The 9,924-nt window shown below is 40.1% G+C and overlaps 1 protein-coding gene and 1 long non-coding RNA gene across 18 annotated transcripts in view; one reads left to right on the top strand and one right to left on the bottom strand.

The window, feature by feature from the left end:
* Dlg2 (discs large MAGUK scaffold protein 2) overlaps positions 1 to 9,924 on the top strand; it is a 1,877,153-nt gene that overhangs the window by 671,551 nt on the left and 1,195,678 nt on the right. The gene's annotated exons all lie outside the window — the stretch shown is intronic.
* The window catches only part of LOC128095423 (uncharacterized), a 39,765-nt gene that overhangs the window by 5,868 nt on the left and 23,973 nt on the right, over positions 1 to 9,924 (bottom strand). The window contains exon 2 of the long non-coding RNA XR_008213240.1: positions 236 to 436. This is a non-coding gene — a long non-coding RNA (uncharacterized LOC128095423). The remainder of the gene's footprint in view (positions 1 to 235; positions 437 to 9,924) is intronic.

Raw genomic sequence — 9,924 nt, 5'->3', positions numbered from 1 at the left:
CTTCCCTGGGCCCAGACTACCACTCCCCTCACCCCATGGGGCCTACACAAGATTTTAGAGGAAGTAATTATACAAATATAGCTCACAAAGTATATGTGAAGTAGATTTTCTCAATTAAGTAGTATTCATAAAATGACTTCCAATGTAAAATTGACAACATTTAAAACAGTCACCTTGAAAATCTTGAATTCAGTGGAATAATTCCTATATCTGGGACACTTACTGGAAGACTTACCTGGGCCCCTTTTCCTCAGGGACATATGAGCTGAGAAGTGTGGGTGAGCAAACAGATAGTATTTCCTGTCCCAACATGGGAAGGTGTGAAAACGGTGTCGTGCAGGTGATGCTGAAGGCATCCCAGAGCTGTATTAAGTCCAAATCATGCTGTCAGTGGGAGGAGCAGGCCAGAATGGGATCATGGCAATGTAGGTCTAATCTGAATGAGGGTAAAAGATGAAGAAAACAAGACCAGAAATGAGAAGCCAGCTGCAGGTACAAAGAAGCTGATTTAACATTAGAGATAGAACAGGACCACCAATGGAGGGTTAGCACGAAGAAGCCCAGCTTTGTTAGGGTAAAGAATGAAACACTGGCTTTATCTCTAAGAATCTCCAACTCATGCAGAGGAAACAGTTGTAATACTGGGTGTGGCTGTTAAATTCTCTCTATTTTCAAAATGCTATGGAGCTTCCGTGTTAGAGCAGGCAGTTTGATGGTATGAGAATGCAGTATTAAATAGACAAAGCCCATGTCTTCAAGATTGCATGTGGGAATTAGTAAACCAATGGGATAGGACCAAATTATGAATGGTAAGAATATTGATAAGAGCCAATGGCATATATATGAACTTTGGTTAGAGAAAATGAGTGATAAGATATTTTCATCAAATTAAACTCCTTATTTTTCTTAGGGGACAACCTATGTATCATAAACTTGGGTTAGATTTCTCCCCATCTGCTATCACAGAACTCCGTTCTCCCATCATAATTCGGAATGCTCTATCACAACTGGCCACTCAGATTTCCTGCTATAAATGCCTATCTTAAAGAGATAATCTCATATTTCTCATGCCTACCTAATGCTCCCGTTGGCACCTAGAAATGAGATAAAGACTTGTCAAATGAGTAGATAAATGACTAAGCAAAGCAACACAGGGTCTCCTTAGGGAATTTCTCTTCACGTTTATTGGCACTGCTTTGGAAAAAGCATCGGAGAAAGAGAAGGAGAAATCGAGGCTAGCCAGATGGTTTAGTGATAAAAGTACTGGTCACCAAGCCTGGGCTAAGTTTGATACTCAGGATCCACATGATGGAAGAAGGAGAGGACTGACCGCCTCAAGTTGTCCTCTGATCTCCACACATGCACCTTGATACTCAGGGACACACACATACACTGAGTAAATAAAATTTAATAATTTTAATTAGAAAAAAATTATTGTACCCCTATACTTATTTTAGAAAAAAAAACCAACAAACCTGGTGTGTGTGTGTGTGTGTGTGTGTGTGTGTGTGTGTGTGTGTGTGTGTGTGCAGCATTACGTATACAGGTGCATGTGCTCTAGTGTTTACCTGAAAAGGATCTTGCATGTTACTATATTATTTCTGTGAGAGAGGGTCTCTCACTGAATCCAGAGCTCACCATTTTGGGGCTAGGCTGGCCGGTCAGAGAGCTCCGTGGTCTTGCTCTTTCCATCTGCTTTGCTCCCCACTTACTCTCCCACCTCCCCACACTTTCACATTCACGCATCTGTTTAGGGGGAAAAAACTGCATTGCTTCAATTCCAGAATCCCAAGGGAGAATCTGATTGTCCATCTTGGTTTAGGCATAGACTGGTTTGTATTATAAGCAGACCCAAGAGGACTTGCATACAAACAAGTCTTGGGAGAGGTACAAGAAACAACAGGCAGGACAGGAACCAATAGAACAGAGAAGAAAAGACAGCTAATGGAGGAAAGCTAGTACTTCCTGTGGTTAACCAAGAAACTAACAACCTTCATCAGGACACACATCCCCAAATGAACCCACCCTAGAGGAAAGGACATCAACTGCTGTCAGTCATTTGTTGATGGTTCTTGTTTGGAGTGATAGCCCTCTGGCACTGCAGGCGTGTGGTGGACTTCTAACTATCCTTTTCCTCAGCTTTGGAAAGGTCCCTAGGCAAAGAGGTGCTGACACTGGCAATTACAAGTAGGTGATGATGCCTATCTGCTTTCCCTGACTACATTATGTGTCCACCAGTCTCCAACAGCCAACTGAGAGAGAATTGCCCCCGCTCCCTGTATTAAGCAGGAAATTCTAGTTTGTCTAGCAAATGCTTAACTCTGTTACCTTCTTTCCTGTTGCTGTGAGCAAACACCCTGAACTAATCAACTTAGAGGAAAAGGGGTATTATTTGGCTCACAGAAGTTACAGTCCCTCATGGTGGAGAATTCACAGTGGCAGGATCTTGAAGAATCTAATTACATTGTACATGAGTCCAGAAGCAGACGGCGGTGAATGCTTGTATTCAGCTAACTCCATCTTTTTTATACCTTCTAAGACCCAAGTACAGGGTATAGTGCCACCTACCTTTAGTGTGAATTTTTATACCTTAATAAATGGGATCAACATGATCCCTCACAGGAACACCACCAAAGACTAAATAATCCCTCACAGATGTGGCTGGTGGTGTGGCCTGTCTCCTAGGTTACTGCAGATCCTGTCAAACTGACAGTTAACATTAATCATCTGTCTCAAACAGCATATTGAGGGTAATACCTTCAACAGTGGGTATAGGACTAAAGAGGATAAAAAGTTACCTTTGTAACTTAGTGACACATAGTGTCTCAGAAGAGGCAGTTAGGAAATCATTTAAATATAAAAAGAGGCTTGTGATAGACATATGTACAAAGTGCTGTGGGGATATTGTTAACTCACTAAGAGAATGCTAAAAAGGGGTGCAGATTGTCACCTCCTAATTGGAAGCAGATTAAAGAGCTGCAGTCTCAGAAACACCTGTTTCCTGGTGTGTTTGTTGTTATTTTCCTCTCCTAAGGAGAAGCAAACTTTGTACTCTTTGTAAACATGTATCATTTGCCAGTGGAGTCAGTTTACTAAACAGTTTATGGAGACGTTTTCTGTCTATCTTTTCCACTGAGTCTTCAAAAGGGCAGAGGACCCAGCAAGTCCATTAGAAGATGCAAGAGTTGAAACTGAATCTATCACAATTATGAGTCAGTTTACATATCATCCTTGAACAGACATTATTCATTTATTTATAAACTCATTCCCTAGAGCATAAAACCCTAGGTACAGGAAAGCGAAAGATACTGTGAATACAGATATTGACTAGTTAGATGGCTGTTGATTTAAATCCCCAGGGAAAGGAGAAACTTATGTGAGAGGCCCAGGATACCAAACTGAAGCATGTTTTGTAAAAGATTGCATTAAAGGTGGTAAATCATTTTAAAAACTTGGGAGAAACAAAACCAACACATTTTCTTTCATGTGAAAAATCTGCTATGCAATAAATCCACTGTAACTTAAACAGGAACAAAAACAGGTAAAGATGTAATACTATAGAAAGTATAGGAACACAAGGCAAGTTGAGAAAGTATTCAGAAAGCACATCACTATGTACAGATTTTGTCCAAAGATAATGAGTGTATAGGCTGAAATTACTAGAATTAAGTGAGTACTTTCCCCTAGACTTCTTAGCAATGGTGTCTATGGTACAAACATTAACTACACTTTTGAATATGAGTCTAATGCTAATTCAAGTCCTAAAACACTCTAGAATCCAAGGATGACCTTCTGATTGGAAATGGTTTTCACAGTAGGTTTGATCACAAATCACACTCTTAGTAGCTTAGTAGTAAGAACCAAGCTCATTCTTAGCTATCACAGGAGGAGAAAGGTCTGCTCATTATTACATAACAAGAATTCTTCCTCGCCTTTCATTACCATTTAGAGTACCTAAGAATTGTGTATGTCTATAAAATAATCTAATGCCTACACTGAGAATTGTAATCTACTAGGAATTATAGAGTAATGCCTCTAACACTCACTTATCTCATTGAGTAATTGCATTATCTTTGTCCTTTTAAAACTCTTGTTAAGGGAAATTTATCATTCAGAAAAGAGGAAAGAAAATTTGTGATTGCTCAGTATATGATTTATATGCACTAAATTTTACACAGAATAGTCTATCTATTTCTTTGATAAGAAAAATTATGTGTATTTTTAAAAAGCCAGAAGGGTTAAGCAAGTCACCTAAGTGAATACAAAGTAAAGGAACTGAGATGCAAACCCAGACTTATCTGGTTTCAGAAGCCTCTTACTCATTTTTAAATAAATCAGTAGCTCGAATATCTAATTTTTTTGAGGGATATATTCTCCTTAATTATTATTTACATTTAGAATTCACATAACATTCTAGGTTTGCCAGGAACTTTAAAATAATTTCTTTATTTCTTCTTTTGTGTTGTGATAATAAAGCCTTCCATAAAGCCTAGGAAACAAAGGCATAGAAAGATACTTCTTGATTATAATTATCAAACATAGACTACAAATGCATATTTTACTTTGGGAATTTAGGATGTTTCAAATTTTCGTTTGTGAAATGACTTTTGTAGAGTCCCTCATATTCCTAGCATTATGCAATAGTCTATGTTAACAATATATTCTCTGGCGACTATATATGTTTCCTATTTTTACGGCATTTTGGTAGAAATTCATATTGATGAAGTATGCCATACATTTTATTAAAATCATGTCAAATCACATTAAATTCCATATACAATAAATTTAGAGTTACAACCTAAATTACAGTTTTGAAGAGAACAATAAACTTAGTCTAAAATAGTAACTAACTACTTTAATTAGTACACTTGATTCTTATGATGAAACCTTGTATTTTTATTCCAGCATATGTGAGAAATTAGCTATTCTTTCTTTTTGTTTTTAGATATTTTTCACAATGTCTGTTGACTTACCTTACCTACCCAGAATAAAATATATATGCTAATGATCTCAAGATCTATGAAGTGAAATGTCACAACCCAGGCCCTGTAGAGAAATGGGCAAAGGTATCAGCAGATTTTCACTTCTCAATAAGGAAAGAATGTGACATGCAACACATGTTCTTCAATGATCATCAAGATAAAAGCATTTACTGTTCTCTAACAATCTTTGAGCAAATACTCATTCCCACATTCTTGTAGCTTTTGGCAAACAGTTACCAAAGACCTTTTATTATATAGAGAATTTATTTCAGATCAAAGCTTTACCTGAATCAGAACGAATCTATGATCAATTACATCTTTCAGAACATCCATTTTGAAGTATGGGATACTTACAGACTTTTCAAAGCTTTACTTCTTATTTCTTCATTTTTTATTTTTTTAATAACTTATTAACTTTATGTACACTGGTGTGAAGATGTCAGATCTCTTGGAATTGGAATTGCAGACAGTTGTGAGCTGCCATGTGGGTGCTGGGAATTGAACCCAGGTCCTCTGGAAGAACAACCAGCGTTCCTAAACCCTGAACCATCTCTCCAGCCCTACTTCATTTTTTAAATCTAGCTTGTGATTATAGCCTTGAATATAATGACAAAAGTCATCCTAGAGAAGTTGTAAAGATTTGAGATTATAATTCCAAGGAAATTATTCTATTTATAATATCCAACACAATATTTGGACTTATTTTCCTGATTTCTTTCGATAATATTTTTAAAGAATGTTTGGGTTCGTAGTGAAAATGATACTTCCTAGATATGCCTGGGCCATACATTATTAGAATTCAACATCCCACACCTGAATGGTGTATTTGTTAAAACTTATAAGCTTACATTTTTAGACAAATTTCTAAATGGTCTTATTAAATAAAAAACACAGGGCCAAATATAGGGGTGAAAGCCTTAGAGAGATCAGGGAAATAGGGAAATCCACCAGCTAACCTTACCTGTAGCTGGAGTTATCTCTAGTCCCACCTGGACCCGCAGCCACTCAGTCCCAAATAAACACACAGACACTTACATTTTTTTATACTGTTTGTCCTAATGGCTCAGATTTCTTGCTACATAGTTCTTATATCTTTTTTAAAAACCATTTAATATATTTTATTTTTTCATCCTTTTTTTAACAGTGAGTTTTCTTTTTTTTTAATTAAGAGATTTTTGTATTCATTTTACATATCAACCACGGATTCCCCTGTCCTCCCTCCTCCCACCCCCAGCCTCCCCCCCGGCCCCGATTCCCACCTCCTCCAAGGCAAGGTCTCCCCTGGGGAGTCAGCAGAGCCTGGTACATTCAGTTGAGGTAGGTCTAATCCCCTCCTCCCTGCACCAAGGCTGAGCAAAGTGTCTCAGCATAGGCACTAGGTTCCAAAAAGCTGGCTCATGCACTGAGTACAAGTCCCAGTCTCACTGCCTGGGCCCCCCCTAAACAGTCTTACTTATCTAGAGGGCCTAGTCCAGTTCCATGGGGGTTCCTCAGCTGTTGGTTCACAGTTCATGTGTTTCCACTAGTTTGCCTAGCTGTCTCTGTACTTTTTCCAATCATGGTCTCAAAATCTCTTGCTCATATGATCCCTCCTCTCTCTCATCGATTGGACTCCTGGAGCTCTGCTTGGGGCTTGGCCATGGATCTCTGCATCTGCTTCCATCAGTCACTGGATGAGGGTTCTATCATGAAGTTAGGGTGTTCGGCCATCTGAGCACCAGAGTAGGTCAGCTCAGGTACCCTCTCGACCATTGCCAGTAGTCTACAGTGTAGTCATCTTTGTGGATTCCTGGGGACCTCTCTAGCGCTCAAATTAACCCATTTCTATTAATCTGTACCTTGCCACGTGGCTTGTGGCTTACCGGTATCTTTACATGTTGCTTCTCATGGCAGTGGCTGGCAGTGTCTCCTCACTCAGCCCTCCTGTTCCCAAAATTCTCCTCTCTCTTTGTCCCACCTATACTTCCTGCCTGGCTACTGGCCAATCAGCACTTTATTTATTAACCAATCAGAGCAGCACATTCACAGCATACAGATATCAACAGCACTTACTTCACCAACTCTGCAGCTTCCAAATGTGATCCACTTCCTGTCTTACCCACGCCTTTATTGCCTTGCTGTTCTGACCTCTCATTGGCTATCGTAGCCTATCTACCTCACTTGCTTGTCATGACCTGTCTGTACAGACCTCCAGGTCTCCATGGTTGGTACTGGGATTAAAGGCCTGTGTCACCCATACTTGGCTCTGTTCCCTAGTATGGCCTTGAACACACAGAGACCCTGCCTGATAAGTGATTGGATTAAGGGCATGTGTGGCCTGACTTCTTTTTTTTTATTTTTTATTTTATTTTGCAATACAATTCAGTTCTACATATCAGCCACAGATTCTCTTGTTCTCCCCCCTCCCGTCCCTCTCACCTTCCCCCCAGCCCCCCCCCCCCATTCCCATCTCCTCCAGGGCAAAGCCTTCCCCACAGACAGAGATCAACCTGGTAGACTCAGTCCAGGTAGGTCCAGTGCCCTCCTCCCAGGCCGAGCCAAACAATCCTGCATAGGCCCCAGGTTTCAAACAGCCAACTCATGCAATGAGCACAGGACCCGGTCCCACTGCCTGGATATCTCCCAAACAGATCAAGCCAATCAACTGTCTCACCCATTCAGAGGGCCTGATCCAGTGGGGACCCCTCAGCCATTGGTTCATAGTCCATGTGTATCCATTCATTTGGCTATTTGTCCCTGTGCTTTATCTAACCTTGGTCTCAACAATTCTCGCTCATATAAACCCTCCTCATTCTCGCTAATTGGACTCCCAGAGATCCACCCAGGGCCTAGTCATGGATCTCTGCATCCAGATCCCTCAGTAGTTGGATGAGGTTTCTAGCATGACAATTAGGGTGTTTGGACATCCCATCACCAGAGTAGGTCAGTTCGGGCTGTCTCGCGACCATTGCCAGCAGTCTGTTGTGTGGGTATCTTTGTGGATTTCTGTGGGCCTCTCTAGCACTTTGCTTCTTCCTATTCTCATGTGGTCTTCATTTACCATGGTCTCCTATTCCTTGTTCTCCCTCTCTGTTGTTGATCCAGCTGGGATCTCCCGCTCCCCCAAGCTCTCTTTCCCTCGACCCTCGCCTTTCACTACCCCCACTCATGTCCAGGCTGTTCATGTAGATCTCATTCCATTTCTCTGTCATTGGGCGATCCCCGTGTCTTTCTTGGGGTCCTGTTTTCCAGGTAGCCTCCCTGGTGATGTGAGTAGCAGTCCAGTCATCCTTGTTCCACATCTAGTATCCTGCTATGAGTGAGTACATACCATGTTTGTCTTTCTGAGTCTGGGTTACCTCACTCAGGATGATTTTTTCTAGATCCATCCATTTGTCTGCAAACCTCATGATGTCATTGTTTTTCTCTGCTGAGTAGTATTCCATTGTGTATATGTACCACATTTTGTTTATCCAGTCTTCAGTTGAAGGGCATCTAAGTTGTTTCCAATTTCTGGCTATTACAAACAATGCTGATATGAACATAGCTGAACAAGTGCTCTTATGGTGTGGTTGAGCATTCCTTGGGTATATGCCCAATAGTGGTATAGCTGGATCTTGGGGGAGATGGATTCCCAATTTTCTAAGAAAGTGCCATATTGATTTCCAAAGTGGTTGTACAAGCTTGCATTCCCACCAGCAGTGGAGGAGAGTTTCCCAGCTCTACATCCTCTCCAGCATAAGGTGTCTTCAGTGTTTTTGATCTTAGCCACTCTGACAGGCGTAAGGTGGTATCTCAGAGTTGTTTTGATTTGCATTTCCCTGATGATTAGGGATGTTGAGCAATTCCTTAAATGTCTTTCGGCCATTTGAGTTTCCTCTGTTGAGAATTCTCTGTTTAGTTCTATAGCCCATTTCTTAATTGGACTGTTGGGCATTTTGATGTCTAATTTCTTGAGTTCCTTATATATTCTGGATATCAGTCCTCTGTCAGATGTGGGGTTGGTGAAGATCTTTTCCCATTCTGTAGGCTGTCGCTTTGCCTTGTTGACTGTATCCTTTGCTCTACAAAAGCTTCTCAGTTTCAAGAGGTCCCATTGATTGATTGTTTCTCTCAGAGTCTGTGCTACTGGTGTTCTATTTAGGAGGTGATCTCCTATGCCAATGCGTTCAAGACTACTTCCTACTTTCTCTTCTAGCAAGTTCAGAGTAGCTGGATTTATGTTGAGGTCCTTGATCCACTTGGACTTAAGTTTTGTGCACGGTGATAGATATGGATCTATTTGCAACCTTCTACATGTTGATATCCAGTTTTGCCAGCACTATTTGTTGAAGATGCTTTCTTTTTTCCATTGTGCACTTTTGGCTTCTTTGTCAAAAATTATATGTTCATAGGTGTGCGGATTAATGTCAGGGTCTTCAATTCGATTCCATTGGTCCACATGTCGGTTTTTATGCCAGTACCAAGCTGTTTTTATTACTGTAGCTCTATAGTAGAGCTTGAAGTCAGGGATCGTGATGCGGCCTGACTTCTTATTTACTTAAAATGGCTGGCCTTTTCCCCTGATTTCCAGGCAGGCTTTATTAAAGCACAAATAAAATAATACCACATTTCAACACAAATGAAATATCACCACATACATTGTCACATCATAATTATGGTCCCCAGTTTACATTGGGGTTCACTCTTGATACTGTACAGTCTGTATATTTAGGCAATGATAATTGTCACTATAGTATCATGCAGTGTATTTTTTACTGCTCTAAAAATCATCTTCCTTTGTCTATCAAAATTCTATGTATTCAGTGAAATCTTTACTGTCTACATAATTTGGTTACTCTCTACATAGTATTATTGATTGTTTTACAAAGCAAGGTTTTGATGAGAGTTATTAAAATAAATGCTCTAGAAAATTATGTTATATTGCTTATTTTAAACCTTTCCTACATTTCAGAGGCTTAAC

The sequence above is a fragment of the Peromyscus californicus genome, unplaced genomic scaffold (genome assembly GCF_007827085.1).
Source record: "Peromyscus californicus insignis strain IS unplaced genomic scaffold, ASM782708v3 Scaffold_4__1_contigs__length_199733344, whole genome shotgun sequence".
Classification (NCBI taxonomy): Eukaryota; Metazoa; Chordata; class Mammalia; order Rodentia; family Cricetidae; genus Peromyscus; species Peromyscus californicus.
The sequence above is the reverse complement of the archived record's forward strand: the minus strand, read 5'-3'. Positions and strand labels throughout refer to the sequence as shown.